This window comes from Acomys minous (genome assembly GCF_964271855.1).
Source record: "Acomys minous genome assembly, chromosome: 1".
NCBI lineage: Eukaryota > Metazoa > Chordata > Mammalia > Rodentia > Muridae > Acomys > Acomys minous.
In genome coordinates, this window is record NC_140483.1 from 169,009,295 (window position 1) to 169,035,575 (window position 26,281).

The window sequence follows — 26,281 nt, forward strand, 5'->3', positions numbered from 1 at the left end:
GACAAATCTTCAAAGATGCAGTTAAGCTTCTTAGAAAACAGCACATTGGATTATAGGCTTGGATAAATACATGAACAAAAAACATATCATTATAAAGTAGTTCCACTTGTTTGTTCTAATTCTATTAAATTATTGTGATTAAAGTTTTGGTGTATAGGCCTTTTCATAATAAATAAGGGACATATAATGCTTCAAATGATCTATTTGACCCTTCAATATTTGAAGTTTAATTAACAAATTGATTGTTTTGCTTTAAATCTTTTATAAAAGAGCTCAATTCCAGAATTGCTTTAATTTTACAGTTATAAAATGAATATTATTTCTCAAGTGTCTAATGTCTAGAAGCATAATTAAACATAACAAAGTAAATTAAAACGATTTATTATAACACAAGTAATGAATATTTTGATAGAGAAACTGTATCACGAAGTAGAGACGCTTATATCAGGTATCATCCTGTCAAGACAATGAGCTAGGGGTTAAGATATCTCTGAGCCTATACATTTTAACCTTTAAAAATGAGAGAAACATGAACTCAAGGTACACTAATTACCATATCTCAGTCAACCAAAGATGCTTTGGCACAAGTGGTATGCGTCTATCTTTATTCTGTGAAATTTGAGGTATGTTTCTGAAAATATGTGAATATGCTTTAAAATAGAGGTGAATGCAATACTTAGAATTTTAAGAGAGAAACTTGAATCCATGAGGTCTATTTAGATGTCGCCGACATGTAAGTGATAACTGAAACTTTTAAAGTGAGTGATGTTTCCATTGGAGATAAAAATATTTAAAAAATTATAATGGAGAACAGAGCACTTCAAGTAGGTGCCTTTTAACATTTAGTCTATGAAAGACCACCACTGGGGAGCACTAAGAAGAACAAGTCCAGTGTTAGTGCTGCCAGTGCTGATAGTGTCCACAAACCATGGGTACTCAGCAGGTCCTAGAAACTGAATTTCATCTATACTTTGAACAAATGGATAATTGTAATTTGTTCTTGAACATATGTGAACTAGAATTTAGAATGATAGTCAATTCACACAGAGAAGTCAGGGTGAGAAACATCTTTTCCAAAAGTGACTATAGATTTAGCTGTCCATGTTTGTCACTTTTCCATCATTAAATGAGGACTGTATCCCATTGCTTTGAATCTGGGCTACCTTGGATGGCTTGACTCCACAGTGATAGCAAACTAGATAAGACACTGTGATATTGAAAACTAAGAGAACACTGGATCATGTACTTTCTCCCTCTGTCTTTTGGAATGACACATTTATTAGCCACCTCTACATAGTGAATTTGCCTAAGCAGCAGATCCCTGTGTGGGACAAGATGGAATCTGTTCCACAAAGAACCCAAATGCAAAACTGTCAGCAGCAATTAGTATCATGTAAGGTAAGAATTACTGGTCTAAGATTCTGGGTTAGAAAATGCAGTTATAAACAAAGATACGTATTTTTTAATAACTCTAACTTGGCAATAGAGATAAAAAAAACTTCTAAAATAGGTGACTTAGCTTTAGAATTGAACAATAATTAAAAATGAAAATTTTTTTCTTAAGACGACTCACAGAAAAAAAGATGAAAGGACACGTGGTGGGCTGTGAATAAGGAAGGACAAATATGGAAACTGTGACCAAGCTGAAGCGAAAGGATAATTGTGTAGCTTGAATTCCAAGAGTTCTGTTTATATCCTGGACACAGATTCTTTGAGCAGTGAACAGCCTTATTCTAATCAGTCACTCACTGGTGAATCTCAAAGAATAGAAATTCTCCATTTTGATGAATTAAGACGTTCTTTGATTTTACAGTGTGTGCATTTGCACTGCACTAATGCCTAATAAGTTGTGGCCTTGTTACAACAACTACCACATTCATTTTCTTTTAGAAGTTTAATTTTTGCCTTTATATTATGGGTTTAAAGTTTATTGGATGTATATGTGTATGGTGTAGTGAACTGGTTCTATGTTTCGTTTTATTTGAATTGAATATTCATTTGTAATACTAGTATTTTTAAGTCCACCTTTCCTTCATTGAATTGCCTTTGTACACTTATTGAAAATCACCTGACCAGGAGTGGTCCTACTATTGTACTGCTATTCTCCTTAGTTTATGTTTTTTGTTTTGTTTTGTTTTGTTTTTGTTTTTTTTGTTTTGTTTTTTTGACGTTTTTTTATTAATTTATTCATATTACATCTCAGTTGTTAGCCCATCCCATGTATCCTCCCATTCCTCCCTTCCTCCCACTTCCCCCCGACTCCCCTCCCCTCCCCTAAGTCTGTATCTGAGGGGGACCTCCTACCCCTGAATATGCTCATACGGTATCAAGTCTCTCCTTAGTGACCTATTATCTTTCCTCTGAGTGCACCAGGCATCTCCATCCAAGGGACATGTTCAAATATGGGGCACCAGAGTTTGCGTGAAAGTTAGATCTCCTTCTCCACTCAACAGTGGAGAATGTCCATCGGCTAGTCCGGGTAGGGGTTCAAGGTTTACTGCCTATTTTTTCCTTGGCTGTTGGCACAGTTTGCGAGGACCCCAGGGCCCAGACTCGCCTGTAGTTTTCCAGGACCTGCTGGATCCTTCTATTTCCTCTTTCTCCCAGGCTTCTCACACCTAAAGTTTCAATAGGATGTCCTCCCCTCTTACCCACTATCCTGGTAGGTACAGTTTTTCATGGGGACGTACACCTTGGACTAGTGTCTCGATATAAGTGAGTATATACCATTTAGCTCTTTTTGCTTCTGTGTGAACTCACTCATTATGACAATTTCTAGTTCAATCCATTTGTCCACAAATTTTGGAAATTCCTTGTTTTTAAAAGCTGAGTAGTATTCCATAGTGTAAATGTACCACAGTTTCTTTATCCATTCTTCTATTGAGGGACACGTAGGTTGTTTCCAAGTTCTGGCTATTATGAATAAGGCAGCTATGAACATGGTTGAGCATATGTCCCTGTTGTGTGGTAGTGCATCCTCTGGGTATATTCCAAGGAGTGGAATAGCTGGGTCTTGAGGAAGCCCTATTCCCATTTTTCTGAGAAAGCACCAGATAGCTTTCCAAAGTGGTTGTACTAGTTTGCATTCCCACCAGCAATGCAGGAGTGTTCCTCTTTCTCCACACCCTCGCCAGCATGAGGTGTCAGTTGAGTTATTGATCTTAGCCATTCAGATGGGTGTAAGATGGAATCTCAGTGTCGTTTTGATTTGCATTTCTCTGATGACTAAGGAGGTCGAGCATTTCTTTAAGTGTTTCTCAGCCATTTGATATTCCTCTGTTGAGAATTCTCTGTTTAGCTCTGCGCCCCATTTCTCTATTGGGTTATTTGGTTTGGTGGTGTTTAATTTCTTGAGTTCTTTATATATTTTGGATATTAGACCTTTGTCAGATGAAGAGTTGGTGAAGATCTTTTCCCAGTCTATAGGCTGTCGCTTTGTTCTCTTGACAGTGTCACCTGCCTTACAGAAGCTTCTCAGCCTCATGAGGTCCCATTTATTAATTGTTGATGTTAAGGCCTGGGCTGTTGGTGTTCTGTTCAGGAAGTTGTCTCCTGTGCCTATGAGTTCCAGACTCTTCCCCACTTTTTCCTCTAACTGGGTTAATGTCTGTGGTTTTAGGTTGAGGTCTTTAATCCACTTGGACTTGAGTTTTGTGCATGGTGACAAATAGGGGTCTAATTTCATTTTTCTACATGTAGACATCCAGTTAGACCAGCACCATTTGTTGAAGATGCTGTCGTTTTTCCATTGAATAGATTTGGCTTCTTTGTCGAAAATCAAGTGAGCAAATGTGTGTGGATTCATCTTTGGGTCTTCAGTTCGATTCCATTGATCCACTAGCCTATTGCTGTGCCAGTACCATGCTGTTTTAATTACTATTGCTCTATAGTACAACTTGAGATCAGGTATGGAGATTCCTCCAGAGGATCTTTTATTGTATAGGATTGTTTTTGTATTCTGGGCTTTTTGTTTCTCCATATGAAGTTGAGAATTGTTCTTTCAATATCTTCAAAATATTTAGTAGGTATTCTGATAGGGATTGCATTGAATCTGTAAATTGCTTTTGGTAAGATGGCCATTTTTACTATGTTGATTCTTCCAATCCACGAACAAGGTAGATCCCGCCATCTTCTGATGTCATTTTCAATCTCTTTCTTCAGAGGTTTGAAGTTTTTTTCAAATAAATCCTTCACTTGCTTGGTTAGGGTTATTTCTAAATATTTTATATTGCTTGTGGCTATCGTGAAGGGAGTAATTTTTCTAATTTCTTCCTCTGCCTGTTTGTCATTTGTATATAGGAAAGCTACTGACTTTTTTGAGTTTATTTTGTATCCTGCCAGTTTGCTGAAGGTGTTTATCAGCTGTAGGAGTTCTCTGGTGGAATTTTGGGGGTCACTTATATACACTAGCATATCATCTGCAAATAGGGATAATTTTACTTCTTCCTTTCCCATTTGGATCCACTTGATCTCCTTTTGATGTCTTATTGCTCTGGCTAGAACTTCAAGAACTATATTAAAGCGATATGGGGAAAGTGGGCAGCCTTGTCTGGTCCCTGATTTTAGAGGGATTTCCTTGAGTATCTCTCCATTTAATTTAATGTTGGCTATTGGTTTGCTATATATAGCCTTTATTGTGTTTATAAAAGTGCCTTGTATTACCGATCTCTCCCAAACTTTAAACATAAATGGGTGTTGGATTTTGTCAAATGCTTTTTCTGCATCTAAAAAGATGATCATGTGATTTTTCTCTTTCAGTTTGTTTATATGGTGGATTACATTGATGGATTTCCGTATGTTAAACCATCCCTGCATTCCTGGAATAAAGCCTACCTGGTCATGGTGAATGATGTCTTTGATATGCTGTTGTATTCGCTTTGCGAGTATTTTGTTGAGTATTTTTGCATCAATGTTTATAAGAGAAATTGGTCTGAAATTCTCTTTTTTTGTTGGGTCTTTGTGTGGTTTAGGTATCAATGTGACTGTGGCCTCATAGAAGGAGTTTAGTAATATTCCGTCCATTTCTATCTTTCGGAATAGCTTGAATAGTATCGTTATAAGCTCCTCTTTGAAGGACTGGTAGAATTCTGCGCTGAAACCATCTGGCCCTGGGCTTTTTTTGGTTGGAAGACTATCAATGGTTGCTTCTATTTCTATAGGAGAAATAGGGCTATTTAATTTGTTTATCTGGTCTTGGTTCAATTTTGGTAAATGGAATCGGTAGAGAAATTTGTCCATTTCCCTTAAATTTTCAAATTTTGTGGCATAAATGTCTTTGAAGTAGGTCCTTACGATTTTTTGTATTTCTTCGGTGTCTGTTGTTATGTCTCCCTTTTCATTTCTGATTTTGTTAATTTGGATAGCGTTTCTTTGTCTTTTAGTTAGATTGGCTAACGGTTTGTTTATCTTGTTAATTTTCTCAAAGAACCATCTCTTGGTTTTGTTGATTCTTTGTATTGTTCTCTTTGTTTCTAATTTATTGATTTCAGCCCTGAGTTTGATTATTTCAAGGCGTCTACTCCTCTTGGGTGTTTCTGCTTCTTTTTTCTCTAGGGCTTCCAGATGTGTTGTTAAGTTGTTTATGTGGGATGATTCCATTTTCTTTTTAAAGGCACTTAGTGCTATGAATTTTCCTCTTAGCACTGCTTTCAATGTGTCCCACGAATTTGGGTATGTTGTTCCATCATTTTCATTGAATTTCAGGAAGTCTTTTATTTCTTCCCTTATTTCTTCCGTGACCCATGTGTCATTAAGTAGAAAGTTGTTTAGTTTCCACGTGTTGGTATGCTTTTTGTTATTTCTATTGTTGTTGAAGTCCAGCCTTAGACCATGGTGATCTGATAAGATACAAGGTATTATTTTAATCTTCTTGTATCTGTTAAGGTTTGCTTCGTGACCAACTATGTGATCAATTTTAGAGAACGTTCCATGGGGTGATGAGAAAAAGGTATACTCCTTTGCGTTTGGGTGGAAAGTTCTGTAGATATCTGTTAGATCCATTTGATTCATGACATTGGTTAATGAGGTTATTTCCCGGCTTAGTTTTGAAATCAAAGTCCTATCCTTGAGTGAAAGTGAGGTGTTGAAGTCTCCCACTATTAATGTGTGGGTATCGATGAATGGGGCAAGCTTTGTTAATAACTCTTTTACAAATGTCGGAGCCCTTGTATTCGGAGCATAGATGTTCAAAATCGTGATGTCTTCCTGGTTGACATTACCTTTGACAAGTATGAAGTGACCATCCTTGTCTCTTTTGACTAATTTTGGTTGAAAGTCTATTTTATTAGATATTAGAATAGCTACCCCAGCTTGTTTCTTGTGACCATTTGCTTGGAATATTTTTCCCCAACCTTTCACTCTGAGGCAATGTCTGTCCTTGTGGTTGAGATGTGTTTCTTGAATGCAGAAGAATGTTGGGTCGTGTTTATGCATCCACTCTGTTAGTCTGTGTCTTTTTATTGGAGAGTTGAGACCATTGATGTTGAGAGATATTAATGACCAGTGATTGGTAAGTCCCTTCATTTTTGGTATTTGTAACCATCGAGTTTTTGTGAAGTTGTGATTTTGCAATGGTGTAGTTATTTATTTCTTATGTATTTTTGGTTGTAGTTTGACCAGTTGGGGTGGAGTTTTCCTTCTAGTAACTTCTGTAAAGCCAGATTTGTTGCTAGGTACTGTGTGAATTTGTTTTTGTCATGAAATATCTTGTCTTCACCTCCAATGGTTATTGATAATTTTGCTGGATATAGTAGTCTTACCTGGTATCTGTGTTCTCTTAGGGTTTGCAGAACCTCTGTCCAGGCCCTTCTGGCTTTCATGGTCTCTGCTGAGAAGTCAGGAGTGATTCTGATAGGTTTGCCTTCATATGTTACTCGTCCTTTTTCTCTTGCCGCTTTTAATATTTTTTCCTTGTTCTGTATATTTTGTGTTGTTATTATTATGTGGCGGGAAGATTTTCTTTTTGGGTCTATTCTATTTGGTGTTCTGTAGGCCTCTTGTATGCTCGTATGCATCTCCTTCTTCAAATTGGGGAAATTTTCTTCTATTATTCAATTAAAGATATTTTCTGGGCTGTGGAGTCGGTTGCCTTCTCTTTATTCTATCCCTATTATTCTCAAGTTTCGTCTTTTCATGTTGTCTTTTATTTCATGAATGCTTTGTGTCAGGAACTTTTCAGACTTAACATTATCCTGGATGATTGTTTCCAATTGTGCGACTGTATCTTCAAGTCCTGATATTCGTTCTTCCATTTCTTGCAATCTGTTAGATAAGGCCACCTCTGAGATGTTTGCTTTCTTTTCTGATGCTTCTCGATCACGTTTTTCTTCCGTGTGTTCTTTTATGATATCTTCCATTTTTATCTTCAGGTCTTGAACTGTTTTAATAATTTCCTTCATCTGGTTATTTGTGTTTTTCTGAAATTCTTCAAATGACTCTTTATATGACTCTTTTAAGTCATCAGCCCTCTTGTTTGCTTCTTCCTGCATTTGTTTACAGATTTTATTTGTTTCTTCCATTATCATCTTACTTACTAAGGATTTGAGGTGGTTTTCATGTATATCCATTGTTGTTGGGTTCTCCAGGTTGTTTTCATTAGGATTGCTGGGATCTGGAGATGCCATCCTGTTTTGGTTTTTGTTACCATTCTTTCATTGTCCCCTTGTCATTTTGGTGACTCTAATGTTGGGAGGTGGTTTGTAGTGACCTTCCCTGTTTGGGAGTGGATAGTTGATGTCTGATTATAGGTAGGGTGCCCTTACCTGTGGGGAACAGGGAGTACTTCCCTGGACCAGGCTGGTGATTCAGATTCTACTCCTGGAGATTCTTCTCAGCACCTTAGGCTCCAGACTGAGTCATGCAAAGTAGGTTTCTGTTTGGGCCTTTTCCCCTTACTGCTGTATCTCAAGTCAGCAGTATTGGGATCTAGAGTAAGGTCAGCACACAAGCTCTCTGGTTGTGTAGGTTGATCCCAGCTGTCTGTCTTTCCTGTTGCTTTGTAGCCAAGACCCCAGGTGGATCAGATCTTCTGGGTTGTAGCTGTCTTTTAGCTCTGCCTCCACACTCTGTAGGAGCGTCCAGCCTTTCCCATGAATTTGGGAGTTCTTGCTGGGTCTGTAGGAGCTGACACAGCTAGGATCTGCCTGTTGGAGATTACAGGATCTGTGCCTGGTGGGCCTGAAACCGAATTTCAGGCCACTGGCAGTATCTGAGGAGGTAGCAGTTTCCACGCCCCTGTATGCCAGGCCACTCCCAGCTTGCTATAAATTAGCAGTTATACCCTGCACGCATGAGCCACAGCTCCCTATATTGTGGGACACAGCTAGGTTCCGTTGTTCGGGGAGTGCCCAGTCAGAGCCAGCAGCTCGTCCCCGTGGCTGGCGACAAAGGCCACTTGGCTCCCAGACGCTTTAAGGCAGCAGTTATTCCCTGCCAGCAAGACCCACAGCTCTGAATAACGTGGGCGGTCCTAATGAGGGCGTGCAAGAATGACCCCTGCTAGTTCTGTTGTTCGGGGAGAGCCCAGTCAGAGCCAGCAGCTCGTCCCCGCAGCTGGCGACAAATCTCCTGTATTTTCCCTTTCTGCTAGAGAAAGGCAGAGTGCGTTGCCTTAGGGCAGCAGTTATTCCCTGCCAGCAAGACCCACGGCTCCCGATAACCTGGGTGGATCTGTCGCAGGCCCACAGAGATGGACCCAGTTAGTTCAGTTATTTGGGGAGTGCTGGCAGCTGGGCCACGCAGCTGGCGCCAAAGGCAGTTCAGACAGCTGGCGGGAATCTCCTGCCAGAATACTGCCAGTTCCCTTTAGGGCAGTAGTTAGTCCCTGCAAGCGTGACCCTCAGCTCCCTATAACGTGGGTGGACCCACTGGGCTGTGGGAGCAGACCACGCCGGCTTCTAACTGCCCCAGTTTGCAGGGTCAATCCTTTGTGTCTGGCTTCAGCTTGAGCGCAGGACGCGGACGCGGTCCGTGAGCTATACACCAGTTCTAGTTGTTTTTGGTGAGACTCGCCACCTGTGTTTCCACCCGGGTTAGGCAGGTGCCCTCCGCAGTTTGGTGTGGTTCAGTGGTAGTTTCACCCTATTCGCTGAGACGCCTCAGGCTTGGGGCTCCGGAAAATCTCCTCCCCAAATGGCGAATATGGGTTTTATGTGCTGGCTACAGCTTGATTGTGGATTCCGTTTCAGAGATTGGGGAGTGCGTTTAGCCCTCGGGGCTGTTGCTTGTCCCGGGGTTGGACCCCCTGGTGGTCTGCGGAGTTTGGGGCCCCACTCACCTACAGTTCTCAAAATCCAGCAGTCTGTGGTTCCATTCAAGTCCCTGGTCTCCTCGGAGAAGATCAGCTATGGTGCCTACTGGTCGACGCCATCTTGGAATCCAGTTTATGTATTTTTTATCTTAACAACATCATACCCTTGAACAGCTTTACCTTTAGAGTAAGACTGAAGGAAAAGTAGTGAGATTCTTTTCAATGTTACACCTCTCTTCAAAGTTTATTTTTGCTTATTTTTCCATACAAATTGTCGCATTGATGGTCTCATACTATTAACTATATATAAATATGTACTTATAGAGATACGTTAATATTTTAGGATGGAAAAACTCATGACAGAATTTTATGGAAATTTGTTTAGTTCATTACATTGAGAAAGTAATTCTTTCTCAGTAGAATTCTTCAATCTCTGTGTGTTATGTCACACAGGTCTCCATTTTGAGTCTTCCAAACTTTCCTTTATAAGTATGTGTCTGTTTTATAAGGAATGTTGGTTTCATTGAGTAACTGAGACTTTTTTTCTCTAAGAGCTTCTGTAGTACCACATTATTCCTTTTTGGGTTCAGGGTAGAAATAATAAAGATACCTGAGCCTGGTATATTTCCTTGTATGAAAGTTTTACACTGTGATTTCAAATTCTTCATTACATTTAAATATATGCAGGTAATTTCTTCTTCAGTGAGTCCATCTTATACCATTGATAGAATTTTTGCATTTGGGCTAAATGATCAAATTGACTAATATAAAGTTTTCATTCCTTATTCATCAGTACATAACACACTGCCCCAAAATGTAACACTTAAAGCACAAAGTTTTTTATCCCATGGCTCTGGGTCAGGGTTTTTGGAAAGCTAAGCAAGAGATTTCTGGCTCAGATATCTCATGTGGCTACATGTATCATAAAAATTCTGTGGTAGTATTCATTACAAGATGGCTATTAAAGAAGCCATCTATTTCTTAATGGCTAATTGCAGGCAGCTTTAATATCTGGTCACATGAGTCTTTCCATACATTATTATGTGTTTGACTCTCGTTATCACAGGTAAATTTCTTGCAGAATGAGTAGTGTAAGGAAGAGAAGAGAATGCAACAACTCATTTTATTATCTCCCTTCTGCATTGTTGTGATGTCATTTTTGAAATTTTTCTTTCTAAATGAATTAAACAACAGTTACATATGTCTTCAAAAATGACACAGATTTGTGTGTGTTCTTTAATTAGTCTGATATAAAGACATTTTTCTCAGTTCCAATTTTGTTACTGTGGTCATTTTAATAAAAATGGCCTCCATAGGCTCATATTTTTGAATGCTTTGTCTCCAGTTGGTGTAATATTTGGGAAGGATTAGGAAATATAGTATTGTAGAAAGAAATGTGTCTCCAAGAATGGGCTTTGAGGTTTTAGAAGCCTAAGACATTCAAGTAAGCTCCCCACCCCGTATCTCTGATTTCTCTTTCTTAACATAACCAGATTTTCTATAAGTTGAACAAATTTTATCGATTTATGTAACAGCTTATTTTTTTAACCAATTTGACACAGTTTTTTTTATATTCTAATACTTGTTTATTCTTTATTTCATTTTATTTTTCATGGTCTCAGATTGATTTTTTCCAACATTCTTTTTGTTTCCTTTGTTGAGTATTGACCACCAGGGTGAATCTGTTAATAATTTTTGTGTACACTTATAATAAATGGATTTTAGGGCATATGTATTACCATTGTAGCTATATCTCACAAACATTGATATTTATGTATTATTATTCTACTTAAATTCTTTCTAACTTTTCTTTGTTTCTTCTGTGATCATGGATTGCTTAAAATATATTTCATTTTCTTATGTTTGGAAATTTTAAAATGTCTTCTGTTATTCATTTTGAGTAAAAATATCTTTCCAAGAGAGAACATACTTTGTATAGTTTGAATCATTTTAAATGTACTGAGTATAATTTTATCACTCAGAATATGGTGTGTCCTAGTAAAACTTTTATATGTGGCCTTGAAAAGAATGTTAATTCTACACAGTTGCAGAACACATTTCATAGACACCAATCAGGTTAGCTATGTGATAATCCCCTTGAAGTTTCTGTGCTCATGTATTTTCTGTGAGTGTTATCTGTCTGTTACTGGGGGTGGGGGAGCTACCTTCAACTCTATGTATATTTGTAACCTTTTCCAGCTCTGTCTTTATTCAGAGTGGCATGGTAAAGAATAAATGTGCAATAGTGACCTAAAATAAACTTATTTTCACTCCTTTGCTTTCAGAAGTTGAATGTATGCTTCATTGGGTACTTGCATGGTTTTACTTGTTTGCTTGTTTGTGTTATTATATCTTGTGTTTAGCATCTCTGAATATCTAAAATATTAATCATCAAGATGGTTATTATTGAAAATAAAAGAACTTAAGGGTACCACATACTAAGACCTCAAAAACACATTTTATATAAATTGGGAACACTTTACACTTAGTGTAGAAACATTCAAGTGTTTCTAAGACTAAAAAGTTCAGTAAATGCGTAGCTATAGTAGGGTTACCTATGGCTGATGTAAGCACCAAGGCATTTGTCCTAACCTCCTGATTACAGAGAGAATTGGGTTACGTACAATCATTGTGTTACAGTAACAGTAAAGACACACTAAGAGAAGCTATTTCCTTGATTGCAAGAGAATGGAATGAAATATCTGGATGGAGGCTCAACTTTCCATTTAGGAATGTCAACCACTTAGAAAAGGGACAGCCCTCAGATATGTCAGGTGTCAATTAAAACAAGCTAAATTGGTAAGAGAAGTAATGTTCCTTCTTTTAACTAGAATGAACTGTTCTTCCTTGGACATCCCCTCCATACCCCCACACAGTGCAGTCTCTTACAAAGCGGCAGCCACACAGCATCCTATGTCTGCTGGAATTTCTGAGTTAGTTTCTCTTTTCCTTTCCTACCTCTCTTCTTGGGTCTCTTCTCTAATATTTGAAGTCTCCTTTTTCTCTAAAGCCTCTCTATGCAGCATATGGCTGGTTGGTCTGCATGTGGCTAATCTCCATCTGTCTGCCTGATTCTTTATTTATTTTTCGGTATCTCTCTTTCCATCTCCCTTGTCTAGTTAGCTATTAAGATGTAAAGTTTGAGTATGTACCATGTGTGCCTTTCTGGGTCTGGGTTACCTCACTTAGGATGATTATTTCTAGTTCCAGTCATTTGTCTGAAATTTTCAAGATTTCCTTGTTTTTAATAGGTGATTAGTATTCCATTGTATAAATGTATCAGTGTTTCTTTATCCATTCTTTGACTGAGGGACATCTAGGTTGTTTCCAGATTCTGGCTATTATGAATAAAGCTGCTATGAACATGGTTGAGCAGACGTCCTTGTTTTATGCCGGAGCATCTTTCAGGTGTATGCCTAGGAGTGGAATAGTTGGGTCTTGAGGTGGCTCTATTCCCAGTTTTCTGAGAAAGTTTCAGATTGATTTCCAAAGTGGTTGTACAAGTTTGCACCCCCACCAGCAATGGAGGAGTGCTCTCCCTTTCTCTACATCCTCACCAGCATGTGCTGCTTCTTGAGATTTTGGTCATAGCCATTCTGATGGGTATAAGACAGAGTCATGTTGATTTGCATTTCACTGATGACTACGGACATTGAGCATTTTTTAAAAGTCTTTCTCAGCTAATTGATATTTCTCTGTTGAAAATTCTCTTTTTAGCTCTGTAACCCACTCTTTAATTGCATTATTTGGTTTGGAAGTAGATATTAGCCAAAAAAATAGTCCAATGGGGGATCAGGACAGATACTGGGACTGGACTCTCTGGGCAGAGTGCTGAAAGTTGTAGGGCAGAGTGGGGGTGATGAAAAGTCCAGGAGGGAGCAAGAGCTCCACAGGGAGACCATCAAGACCTTGCAGATCTGGATGCGGTTGTCCTGCACAAACATATGCACTGATCAAGGACAATGCACCCCCTGTTCAGACATAACTGATGGACCGCTGATTCTCCAAGTGGAGGTGGAGGGGAGACTGCGGCTGAACCTATGACATACACACTGTTGCCCATGATTTGGTCACTGTCCCTTGGCAAGATGGCCTAGGGGACACACAGAGGAAGGGGATGCAGGTTATCCTCATGAGACCTAATAGGCTATAGCCAGACAGTTGAAGTAGACAGGCCCCCTCCCTACCAGAGGCCTAGGGGAGCTGAATAGGGATAAGAGGGAGGGAGAGTGGGAATGTGGGAATAGAAAGATAAGAGCGAGGATAACAATCAAGATGTAAAGTGAATAAATTATAATAAATAAAATATGCATTAAAAATTAAAATAAAATCTGAAAAAAGAAGAGTAAAGTGAAAAATAAAGTTTGCCTTCTGTAAAGTTCTTCCTCTAAACTCTAATACAACTGTCCTTGAGCTTCCTTTTAGGTCCCTATCTTTAGTTCTTTTAATACCAAGAAGGGAATCTGATTTACCTGGTAACATGTCACCAGTCTACTGGGACCTGATCAGCTTCAAATAACATGAGGAGGAATTCAAGCAGGTACCTGATTGTGATCAGAATGAATGTTTTATCTCTCAGCATGTATTTGTAACATGCCTTCTGTATAACTAGCATTTACTAAGGTAACTTCATTCACTTATATGTAAAAACATCTAATTTTGTTTTCTCAGTTAAGCAGTAACCTCTGCGTTTCTTGATTTCTTTTGGGCAAACAAAAATAAAATCATAACAAATGAGTAGTGATGATTCACTAAAGCTGTGAAATGCTTTTCAGGCCAGTTGCTAAATACAGCGGTAATTCTGTTGTCCAGCAAGGTATTTTCTACTCGAAGTCTTTGTGCAACCCACATGCCTTTGTGTTAAAACTTAAACTTGGTCACTATCAGTAATTTTGTCATTACTAATATTAAAAGTTTTTCTTAAGCTCTAAACATTTACAAGAGAATCAGTGTTTAACTTCTTGGCTTATGCATCTAATACTTTTACAAAGAAAGAAGCATTTCCTTTGTTGTTTCAAAGCTCTTTCCTCTGGATGTGTTTACTAATCCTCACATGTGTCTATTTGAATTTCAGGCAAAGATGGAAGTCAGAAAAGCAATTCTGGAGCAAGATCACCCTCTGCAAGAGTTCATTTCCATTGATGTAATGATGAATCTATTTGAAATTATCATTGCAGCTTCTATTCGGGGGTTATTCTTGGCAGAATTAAATGGCTCCAGTCTGGATTAAAGAATCAGGTACCTCACAAAGCAATGTTTTATCACCTAGAAAAGTGGAAAACGTGTTCATTTAGATTCCTTTTGTCAGGAGATGAATGGCTGTTCTTTACAAGCACACTCCACTACCCCACCACCCACTGCCTGTGTGCTCATTTAAGCTAAGATAACAATGCATTCATGTTATTTTTTTCCAGTCTTTGACTCTGTTGATCCCTGTTCATCTTTCAAAATGCTTGAATCTGCCTCAAGGGCTATAAGAAGTACACAAAATTGGGTTAAGCTCTACAGTTGCTGGATAATAATTTTGTTAGGCAATTTTTGCTGAAAATCAGAACACTATGATAGTAAACCAAAAACTAATTTGGTGTGTGTGTATATGTGTGTGTGTGTGTGTGTTTGTGTGTGTTATCTTAAATATTTTTATTTCAAGGAAAAACAAACATAGGCAATTGTTTTCATAGAGTTGTATTTGAAGCACAATTATTTTATTAAGGGTTGGATATATTAAAAATAGTTTGCATACTAACACTCATCAAGTAACACACTTGATCATTGTTCTTCCTTCCTTGTTTAATGCACAGAAATTTGACTTCTTGCAATGATAGCTACAATTAGCTGCATGATTGGGCTTTGTTAAACTGCCAATAAACTGAGTCTAAAAGAATTCTTTGAAATACAACTTCTTGATATTAGCCTGGATGTGGGGGTGCATGCCTTCAATCCCAGCATTGCGGAGGCAAAGTCAGGCAGATCTCTATGAATTTCAGGCAAGTCTTATCTAAAAAGCAAACCAGGATAGCCAAGGAGACTACACAGGGAAACCCTGTCTTAAAAAACCAAACTAAAACAAACAAAAACAAACTAAACAAAAACCAAACCAACAGCAACAACAAAACCCAAAATAAATCAAGAATAAAAAATCCCCAAACTCCAAAACAAACGAAAACCTTCTTGCTATTGCTACCACCAAAAGCTATTGTAATATCCTAGATTAGGTTTCATTTTGTGACAGTTTTTTTTTTTTTGCCACATTACCATAACAAGAAACCAGTGGGAAATGTTTGGCAAACTGGAACACTCTGAACTGCATAGTGGGGTATGGAGAAAGCCAATCTAGATTTATGAAGCTTTGAAAAAAGTGTTAACTAGATGTTTCTAGATCTGACCAGTGAAAACATTTTTGTTTCTGTCATTTTGTTCCTCACTCTTTGAATCTTCCATTCTCAAACATGGATGTTTAAAAATTATTCATCCATCGACTTATATTATTCCATATTATTTTATTCCAGACCTCAATTTTCGTAGCTCATGCTAGTATCCAGTATCTGCCTATTGCCTCTAGGTGCTACCTAGAAACATACTTCTGCTAATATTTACCATCCTGAGAAAAATCATGTAATGTCATACAGAATTTTTTTAACCTGAAATCAGAATAAAATATCAATGATTTGTAACATTTGGCAAGATCTCTTATTATCATAGAAGCTGCTCCTTGATCAGTAGAGGCATCGTGGGCTTGATAAAAAGCTGCATTGATTAACTTGCTTGATAATGGCTAACCTATGTGATCTTTAAAATGTTGTATAACAGCTCTGTCAACGTCTTTTTTCTTTAAAAAAATAATATTCCACCCACAGTTTTTCCTCCCTCCCATTCCCTCAGTCTCTCCCCCTAAAACTCTCTTCCTCCAGGTGTCCTTCCCCCTCGTAAAAAAAAGAGTAGGCTTTCCAGGGACATAAAGAGTGAGGTAACCCATATCTAGAAATGCAAGGATGGTATTACTCACTATAAATGGATATTAGCTGTAAAGTAAAGGATAGTCCTGCTACAGTCTAGAGATCCAGGGAGGAAAGTGACAAGGAGGGCTTAAAGGTAGACAAAAGGATCTCCCTGGGAAGGAGATATATAATGGATTTAGCCAGGAAGAGGAACATGAGGTTGGAAAGACAAGGAGTCAGGTGTGGCAGGGTGAGGAAATATTGGGAGAAACGAATGGAATTGGTGGGCATTTCAGGGGCAAGGCAGAAGCCTAGTTGAATGGAAACTCTGTGGAGTATTAAAGTAACCCTAGCAGAGATTCCTAGTAATAGGGGACACAGGGCCTGAACTGGCCAACTTTTGTAACAAGGCAAGACCTCAAAAAGAGGGATTGGGACACCAACCCACTCACAAAACGTTCAACCTACAGATGGTCCTGTCTGCAGAGTGGTCTGGGACCAGAGCCTAGCAGAATTGCCATCAAAGAAACCAGAGTCTTTGTTCAGCAACTGATGGGAACAGATTCAGAATCCCACATCTGAACATTAAGTGGTCTTGGGGAGTCCTTCAGAGGAGGGGGAGGAAAGACCAGGGGAACAAGAGAGCTTAGGGACATCACAAGATCATTAGACTATGACCCACAGAATAACTGGGAAGGAGTCAGGGCAGTTCATAAACATCAGAGAGCCTATATGGGTCTGACATTGGTCCTCTGCTTATATATTATGGTTTGGTGCACTTGTGAGAATCCTAACAATGAAAAGCAGGGGCTGTCCTTGACTATTGTGACTACTTGTGGGAGTCTTTTCCTCCTACTAGGTTGCTTCATCCAATCTTGATGCGATGATATATGCCAGGTCTTATTGTAGCTTGTCGTGGTTTCCTTATGTGTGTATAGACTTGTATGTTTAGTATTTAGAACAATGGTTAACACACAGTAAAATAATGACACCCGTTTCAGTGACATGAGAGCAAATAAGCCATAGCCGTTGCTCACGGTCATATTGTTTCCATAGAGAAGTTTAGGTTCTTAGTCTATATCTGGTTAATTAGGACTCCACGTAACAGATCCTCCAACAAAACAACAACAAGAATTGCCAATTGGACAGGTTGTAAAATCACCTCTGAAACCAGCCTCGTGGTACAGAGGTGAGGGAATATGCCCATTAAATTAGCCGAGTGTCTTGCCTTTGGGGCATTCTCTTGAGTTAACCTCAGTTAGCTGAGGTTAGAAGATATACTCACTTATAGGAGACAGCATTCCCGGGGCTGGGATCCTGGATTATGTAAAAAGGAGGAAGTAAACGGAGCACAAGCACTCAACACTCTGCTTCCTGACTGTATATGCAATGTGACTAGTTGTTTCATGTTCCTGCTGCTGTAATGTCTTCACCATTGCAGACTACGCTCTTGAATTATGAAGTAACTAAGCTTTTTCTCCTTTAAGATGCTATTGTTGGGCTACATTACCACATCATCAGGAAAAGTAATTTTTAAAAAATAGCTAAATTCAGTATCTAATACAGCACAATTTTCATCAACTCACGTTTTCAGATTATATTATGAAAGAAAACTCAGGATGCTCAATGGGAAAAAGCATTTGCCAAACAAACCTAGTGGCCTAAATTTATCCCTAGATCCCAGGGTGGAAGTAGAGAACTAACTCCTGAGTGTTCTTTCAGCGGAATACCTCCGCATTCAGGCAGTTACACATGTGCACAAACAAACATACATATGTCACACACACATTCACATATACAGTAATAACAAATGGTTACATTTTGAAATAAAAGCACAATTTAGTATAGTGGTATTTTCAAGATAAATGAATTAGAAAATCTAGTGACAGAGCCTTTTCTTTTTATCTATACTGTTTTACATCATCTGAGTTAGGACAGCTTAAAGTGCTTGCAAACCACATTAGATACGTATTTATTAAATGTCATCTTATTTTCTTCCACTATTCTGCTTTACAGGAACTTGACAGAAAGCAAACCAGCATTAATGTCTACTGCAATGTACTTAGTTTGTATTTCCTATCTCATACAGTTATACATGAATAAAATTATAAAAGTAGTTGGGAACATTTCTTTTTAATTTTGTACATTTGGAAATTGCTGTTATTCTTTAATTGCCAGATAACATTTTTGAGACTCTTGCAGTACTGTCAGTGTTTCTAAATTCTATAATTGTCATAAAAATAAAGATGGCTGAAAATTTATGGAATATAAGCAGTACATTATAAAACCATCAGAAATCTTCAATATAATTTGTTAGCTAATAAAAACTACATATCATGTAAAGTTTTATAATAATATTAAAATGTTTTATGATTCTACACAAATATATAAAGCCTCAGTTGAAACAAAATAGGCTACCTGCTGATATGTAAGGCAATATTTCGAGAAATAAATAAAGTTAAAGATGACTATAGAAAGTTGTCATTTTCTCAGCAAAGTAAATTTTGCATTTCATTATACTCAATGGGAATAAACGTGAGCTTTAAGATAATTTTTTAACTTCCACAAATTTTCAGAAAACTAAAGGTATGAAATGAAATGGATCTTGTCATTTTGTTTTGTATTGATTGTCTTTATTAAGAAGTAAAGGAGGATCCAATTATAATCTAATTTTGTTATTTTACCATAGCTGCCTTCAATTAACATCATCCATTTCCCATCTTCACGTGTCTTGAGAAGCATCATATGATACAATTCTGGGAGCCACATACTTTGCTTGCTGCTGTTCTTTATGGTGTCAGAAGGCAGCTCACCACTCATTTTTACTGAGTCGTCTGGTATAGTACAATTGCCAATATTAATATTTTAATTGTTTTTATAAATTTGTAGCAGAAAAGCACCTTACTGACTGAACCTTCTTTCCATCCCCCCACATGACATCCATGCTTCCCCTCCGTTCCTTCATAGGCTACCTCCTTAGTCGTCTATTGTTGACACCTGGAAATGCTTAAACACTTTTCAATACATTTCTCATCTCATAGTGTGTTTTTGGGAAACCAATTCAAATTCAGGTGGAGTTGTATATTGTCCTATCAATAAAGACACCTGTTGGGTTTTGAGAGTGATTATAAATGAAATAACCGATACTGAAATAGTACTGAAATCTCAAACTGCAGGCACTCTATGAAACAAGGCTATTACATTATTCCTAAGATGAATAAGAAGGCTATTCATTGCTCATCATCTCAATGACACTATTGCATAGCTTGCTTTCAGGTCAGTACTGTAGCATGTAGGCTTTAGTGCTGGATGAGTTCACCAAAGTCTTTAATCTCCTAGCAGCTTGCATATAGGATCACACCGGGGGCAGAAGCATGGGGAAAGGGTGGGGGATGGGGAGAAAGTTTGAGGTGGGGGGGAAGGATGACTGGTGGAGGACAGAAGGTCTGCTGAGAAAAGAGGAACTGTGGGCAGCAGGGAGAATCTCCAGGACAAGCTATAGACCTAAGTCAGAGTAGGCTCCTGGGAGGACATGAGCAGAAGTCTAGCAGAGACTCCTAGTATCAGGGGCCAGAGAGACTGAAGAGGACACACTAACTAGACAAGTCTCCTCACACAGGGAGGGAAACACCAACTCACTCACAAAAACTTCAACCCCAAAATCACCCTGCCTATAAGATGCCCAGGAATAAGGACAGATGAGAGATTAAGAGAACCTCCAAGGGTTGTTGGCACATGTCTTTAATTTCATCGGTAGGGAGGCAGAGGCAGGAAGATGTCTGTGAGTTCAAGATCAGTCTGGCCTACAAAGAGAGTACAGGACAGCCAAGGCAACACAGAGAATCCCTGTCTCAAAAAATAATAACAAAAACAAACAAAACAAAACAAAACAAAAGTCCAGTCAAACCCAAGACCCACTCCATGGGAGAGAGTCAACCCCTAACACTATTAAATGTACTCTGCAATGCTTATAGACAGGAGCCTAGCAGAGTTGTCCTCTGAGCAGCTTCAACCAGCAGCACTTTGAAACACATGCTGAGACTCACAGCTAAATTTTGGGCAATGTTTAAGGAGTGTTGTGGAAAAGGAAGGGGAAAGAAAAAAGGACCTTGAGGAGACAGGAGCTTCACAAGAAGACCAAGAGAGTCAATTAACCAAGGCTCAGCAGGGCTTTCTGAGATTGAGGCATCACCCAAGGACCATACATGGATTGGACCTAGGCCCCCTACAAAGATGTAGCCAATGAGCAACTCAGGCTTCATCTGGGTCCTCTAATAAGGGGAGCAGGGGCTGTCTCTGACATGGACTCTGTTGCCAGTGTTTTGATCACTTCCCCCTAGTGGGACTGCCTTGTCAGGCCACAGGGAATGCTCAGTTCTGATGCAACTCCATGAGCTGGAGTGGGTTGGAAGTAGTGTTCCCATTTTCTGAGAAATATGGGAAGAGAGTGGGGGAGAATGAGGAACGGTGAGACTAGGAGGTGAGGAGGAATGTGGCTATGGCCTGGATGTAAAGTAAATAAATAAAGAAAGAAAAGTAAAAAAATAATCCTTCAGCAGTATGCAAGCTAAACAGTAGGGAGGGGGTGTCCTGGTCTGCTTGTGATCCATTCATTAATCTCCTGCAACCAAAATTTTTGGTGTATTAAAAAATATGGTCTCTAAACAATTTATCAAAAACATACCCTCAACACCTAGTTGTAGCAGGCAGCCAAGAACAATTGTAATGGTCAATATTTGCAGGGGAAATTTGGTGCCTCCTTGGTCTATAACTAATAAGGAAGTATACACTGAGACTTTTCAACAAATAGTCAATGACTTTGTAAGTGGCATTTAACATCCCTGCGGGCATTTCAAGTTAAACTCTATATTTTTATTTTATATCTTTTGAAATTAACCTACAAACTAATAGATTTACATGAGACTTCTTCATGCATCCTTAGATGTAAGACTAGCCCTTGCTGCCCACCTCGTCTCTTACTCTGTCTCTGCTTAAGATTATAAGCTCTATTTACCTGTGCGTTTCATATCACCTGTTCTACTTTTACTACTTATTTTTAAAGCTTTGGTTATAAGACCTGGTATTTCCCTGTAGTTTTTTTTTTTTATATACACTCTTCACTTTGGTTAAATTCTCCATCCCCATTTTATTTTCCATCAATCACCCTTTTCATTGTTGATCCATATAGGCCTGTAGTATTCTCACTTTATTTTTACCTGTATTTTACTATATACCTTTCCTTATTGTAACCTCTTCATATGGCCGATTTCTGATGATTTAGTTGTGAAACATAGACTAACTAAATTATATAAAAGAAAGACTCACAGATAGAGTCTGCACATGAGCCAGGACATGTGGTACTTTCTGTTCTATATGACCTTACTCAGTATATTTTCCCAGTTCTATACACTTATTGGCAAGTTTCATAATTTTGATTTTTTAATAGATGAGTAAAATTCTACTGTGTAATGTCCCGTCCAGCAGGACCAGTAATTATGGGTTCACGAGGGGAGCCATACCTGAGAGATGGGAAGGAAAAGAGAGAGGCGAGACCAAGTAGCGTTCCTACCAAGGTCTGTTTATTGAATCAAAAGCAAAAGCTTATATGGGGTGGAGGCAGGGGCTAAGCAGCAGGGGGAGGGCCGAGAATGCCTCCAGATGATGCCATCAGGGGAACATCCTGTGGTTCATCTCAAACAATTCCTATCTTATCTTAGCTAACTATCTCTTGGAAAGTCCTGAGCTAACCTGCTAAATAACATCTGCAGGGGGTGAAAGGAAGAAGTTAGCTAACCTGCTGAACAACATCTGCAGAGGCTGAAAGGAGGAAGCTATGCAGAGGCTGAAAGGAGGAAGTTAGCTTTGGAACGGGGCATCAGTATTTTTCCATAGCCAGTAGATTCTTTTAGCCTTGAATGACCCTGGGTTGGCTCTGAACAGTGTAAATCCACCACTTTTTCACTATCTATAAGTTAGATATATTGGTTGGTACCATTTCTTTTTTATTGTGAACAAAGCAGCAATAAAGAGAGTTGTACCAGTGTTTCTGTAGTAAAATACAGACTTCTTTGATTATATTTCTAGGAGTAGTATAGAGTTTGGCCATAAGGTAGTTCTATTATTAGTTATTTTTTAGAAACTTTTAAACTGATTTCTAAAGTGAGTGAACAATACCCACCAACAGTATGTATAGGTACACTTGTCCCCACATTGGTTAACATTTGTTGTCATTTTAATTCCTTATATGGATATTCTGATTGAGATGATATGGAGTCTTATAATGGTTTTAATTTGCATTTCCCTGATAGCCAAGATTAATGCAAAATAAAGATTTTGGCTAGCCATTGTGTTTCTTGTTTTGAAAACTTTTTGTTCACTTTTATAATCCATTTTTATTAAGTTGTTTTATTTTTTTGTTTCTTGCCTATTTTCTATAGTAATCCTGTAGTCGTGCTGCAGGTAAAGATTTTTTTTCCATTCTCCAGGTTGCTTCATCACTCAACTGGTAGTTTCCTTTGCTGTACAAAAGCTTTATAATTTCATATGGTCCCCAATTATTACTCTTACTTTCTATCCTATGGAAGACATTTTGGTAAGAAGATAAATCTCAAGAAATTTCTATAATACTTGGAAAATTTAAAATAAATGTATATATATATGCATATATATTAAAAACACATCATTTTAAATAAGTAAAACCCTTAACATATTTCTGTTAAGAAGAAAAATGTAAATAAGGCCTGCTTTAAGGTATGGTATCCTTCAGTTACACAAAGTCATGAATAAGAGAGAAAGAACAAGTGAAGAAGAAAAGCAAGAAGGAATGAGAAATGAGAAAAAGAGGGGGAGAAAGAGAGAAAGGGAAGAAGAAACAGAGCTTAAGGATATCTAGAAATGAAGAGGGGAAAAGCCACACAGATGTAAAGAAAAGTCTGGATTTATTTCCTAGTGGACCCATAGAGTTTCACTTAGCAAGAAGTCAAGTAGTCACATCCTGTGGCTCCTTAGTGGGAAATGGCATTAAGAAACAAGGGCTCAGGCTAAATTAAAAAACAATCTAATGTAGTATCACAAGGAAGTATTCCCTGTTAGTAAGTCTATATGCTAGTAAAGTAATAGTAATTGTATAGTATGTTGAGTAGAAAGGGAAAACAGCATAAGGAGACAGTTCACAAGCATCCCTGCTTACTTGGGCAGAGATGCAAAGGACCTGAGGCTGGGGTGTGGTGTGGTGGTAAATGCAATGCATTCTCGATGGCAATCTTGATTCCTCAGGTGAAAATGGGCATGGATTTCAGAAAGAAAAACAAGAGAACAAACATAAACACAAAGAAATAAACAAACAATCAGAAACAGGAGTGATGATGATCTGGGCTGGTGATGTGATGCATTCAGAGCTGAGCCTCAACTGGAACGGACTTTGGAGTTCAGTGTGAGCACATTTGCCTGTTTTTAAACCTGCTGACTTTGAGCCTCAAGTTAGCATGACATGATATACAGATTTGAACCTGGTGGATGGAGAATAGAATGTAGAAAATCAGAACAACTAGGCTAAGTAGACTTTTTGTATGTGCTTTTTAATAATATTTTTGTGTTTATGTATTTTTTATCACTCTTTTATTCTCAAAATAAATATTTCAAGGATCTCCTTGATATATCTTTTATATTTCTAAACTTATATTTTAAACACTTCAATAATATAGATATTAATATAGTCCTCCTGTGTTTGACAGAAGACAATACAGGACTAAGTATGGAGGGAATGCTCCCTGAGCACGTAGTTTCCATGGGAGACAGGATTTTCTCACTCGTGTGTATGCATGCATCCATCTTAAGCTCTTTTAACAAGGAATTTATGTAAACAGAGAGGTGACTAAGTTATTGGTATGCCAGATAACCAATTTTCAAAATATATGAACATGGGTGCTCACAGGTAATTTAATTATAGGCCTTGGGCAGAATAAAGAGAGGTTGGTGTTTGAAGCCACCTTAGTCTTAACATAGTCTCACTCTTACACATTCTCCCTCTCCTTCTCCTTCTCCCCTTTCCTTCCCTCCCTCTGTTCTTCTCTCCCTCCCTCCCTCCATTCTTTCTTCCCTCCTTCCCTTTCTGTCTCTCTGTTTCTGTCTCTTTCTGTCTCTCTCTTTATCTCTCCCCTCTGTCCCTCTTCTACCCCTCTTTTACTCTCCCTCTCTCCCTCCCTCCTCTTTTTCTTCCTCCCTTCCCCTCCTCCTGTCTCTCTGTTTCTTTCTCTCTCTCTCTCTCTCTCTCTCTCACACACACACACACACACATACACACACACACACACACACACACACACACACACACACACAGAGTTTTGTTGAAATATTTTAATGCCGTGTGCACAGACATACTTTGTGCCTCAGAAGTAGAGAAAATTAATGAATCATGTTGCTTCATGGCAAGAAACAAAAGTTTTAAATATAATCAGCTTCAAATGTTAACACTTTAGCACCAAAAGCTAACTTGGTGGTTTGAGTAAATATCTGCAAGCATCACTGGGCATTTGCTAATTATGTCTTTTGTTTTTTCTTTTCCCTTTCCATGCTCCAGCCATTGGTGGATGTCTTTTTTTTTTCAGCAGCAAAGTTAAAAAAAATTAGTTAAAGAGGTATTATTGTAACTAGGAAGAATGCCTGTTTTATTTCAGCCACTACTATATTAAATTTACCCCAGGACATATGTTAAAAATGGAGGCTGGTATCATAATGTGCGTCTGATCCTCTGGGAAACCTTTTTAATTTGACAGGATATGAAGATCATCATAAATCCTTAGACAGTAATCCGGGAACTGCTAATCATTGCATTCTTGCATGTTAAAAAATATATGCGGGGTCAGCATAGAACCGTTAATGACAAGCCAGAAGAAGATGGAAATCATAAGCTGTGTGCACAGAGAATCTTTACATGCAGAGGATGGTTTTCAAGCTCGAGAGTTGTCAAGACTCTCCATCGCTATGTATTCCAAATGATGCCCTGATTAAGAAAGGTCAGTGTGTCTTCTGGGAAGTTGACAGTAGTGATATAGTAACTATGCAAAGCTGCAAGTCTCTGGAGTAGTATTTGTGTCTAATCTATATGGTCACAGGAAATATAACTGCCAAGAACGCCATATTCATCATCTTGAGTGGTTTTATCAGCACTGCCTGATGTCGCACTCAAAAGAAAAATCACCAAAAATTTGCTTGGCCGTTCAATCATGCATCCTTTGTGAAATGCGCTTGGGGAAAATTGCATGCCTTCCTACAAAGGTAAAGATATGATGCTGTCCTTTCCTCCTTGTGCTCCAAAAATCAGAAGAGAATACAGAAAGAGATATTATTACACAATGTATTAATTAATAATTAGAAGTAAAAGCAAAATGTTGGGGAAATTAATAAATGAGTCAAAACCGTATATCTGTAAGGTTAGAACAGTAGAGCAAAACAGAGTGATAACATCAACATTCTCAAAACTCTTTAGAAAGCAACTCAACATGAAAATCTAATTTCTAATATGCTTGCTTTTCTACGACAGGACTCAAGCAAAGGTCATTTTCACTACTGTACATATCATACAACAGTGTGCTACGTGCTTGCTGTGCATTATTTTCTTTTCTTGATTTTGTCAATAACACAGATAAGAGTAGAGGCACTTTGCAGTGATATAAGTTACATTCTGTATGAGCAGGAAAGCATCATTCAATTAAATACAGAAATAAAATTAGAATTTGGTTCCTGCTCTATAGACTATGCAGAAAGCACCAACACCCCATGGCAACCCCAGCCATCAACTACTGCCAATCCTGAATCAAATGCAGAAACTGTTTAAAGGTTTTTGTAGAGTGAAAGATGCCAGCAGGGTTTGAAGTGGAATCATCACACAGAAAATGGTTCCATGTGTGCTGAGTTTCCTGCTCCTGTAGTGTTAGCCTGAGCACAGGCAATGTTCAGTCCTGGGTTGAGGGCAGCTGAATTATTCAGAAATCCTCCAACCATTTTAGCCCACATAATTATAAAATGCCTTAAGGGCCATATTTCCAAAACAGCAAGGAAGCAACAGCAGGTAAATACTTTCAACATTGAGAAAGCT